Raw genomic sequence first — 996 nt, 5'->3', positions numbered from 1 at the left:
GGCTCACTGCAACCTCTGCCTCCCAGATTCCAGCTGTTCTCCTGCCTCAGCCTCCCAAGTAGCTGGGACTACAGGCACCTGCAACCTTGCGCAGCTAATTTTTGTATTTTTTAGTAGAGGTGGGGTTTTACCATATTGACCAGGCTGGTCTTGAATTCCTGACCTCGTGATCCACCTGCTTTGGCCTCCCAAAGTGCTAGGATTACAGGTGTGAGCCACCGTGCCGGACTTTACTTTTAATTAAAAAATTTTTGAGACAGAGTCTCACTGTGTTGCACAGGATGAAGTGCAGTGGCATGATTTTAGCTTACTGCAGCCTCAACCTGTTGAGTTCAGATGATCCTCCCACCCCAGCCTCCCAGGTAGCTAGAACTACAGGTGCGCACCACGACGCCTGGCTAAATTTTTGTGTTATTTTGTAGAGATGGGGTTTTGCCATGTTGCCCAGGCTGGCCTCGAATTCTTGGGCTCAGGCAGTCTACCTGCCTTGACCTCCCAAAGTACTGGGATTATAGGCTTGAGCCCCTCTGCCAGGCCTCTACTTTTAGTGATTGATAGCTAGTCTCAGTGTATCTTTACTCATTTTTGTGTGTGTGTGTGGTTTTTTTTTTTTTTTTAAGACAGAGTCTCAATTTGTCCCTCAGGCTGGAGTGCAGTGGTCCGATCTCAGCTCACTGCAACCTCTGCCTCCTGGGTTTAAGCAGTTCTCTGCCTCAGCCTTCTGATTAGCTGGGACTGTAGGCATGTGCCACCATACCCGGCTAATTTTTGTATTTTTGGTAGAGATGAGGTGTCACCATCTTGGCCAGGCTTGTCTTGAACTCCTGACCTCATGATGCACCCACTTTGGCTTCCCAAAGTGCTGGGATTATAGATGTGAGCCACCACGCCTGGCCACTTGTTTTTGCTTTTTTCCGATGAAACATTACTCTATGCCCTAGATTCTTAGATTCTTTCTTTTTTTCTTCTCTCTCTCTCTTTTTTTTTTTTTTTTTT

The 996-nt window shown here is 47.0% G+C and overlaps 1 protein-coding gene across 6 annotated transcripts in view; it reads left to right on the top strand.

The window, feature by feature from the left end:
- The window catches only part of LOC108308452 (serine/threonine-protein kinase SMG1), a 71,757-nt gene that overhangs the window by 3,570 nt on the left and 67,191 nt on the right, over positions 1 to 996 (top strand). The window lies entirely within an intron of this gene.

Source organism: Cebus imitator, unplaced genomic scaffold, assembly GCF_001604975.1.
Source record: "Cebus imitator isolate Cc_AM_T3 unplaced genomic scaffold, Cebus_imitator-1.0 Scaffold85, whole genome shotgun sequence".
NCBI lineage: Eukaryota > Metazoa > Chordata > Mammalia > Primates > Cebidae > Cebus > Cebus imitator.
Note: the sequence above shows the minus strand (reverse complement) of the source record. Positions and strands in the feature narration are given on the sequence as shown.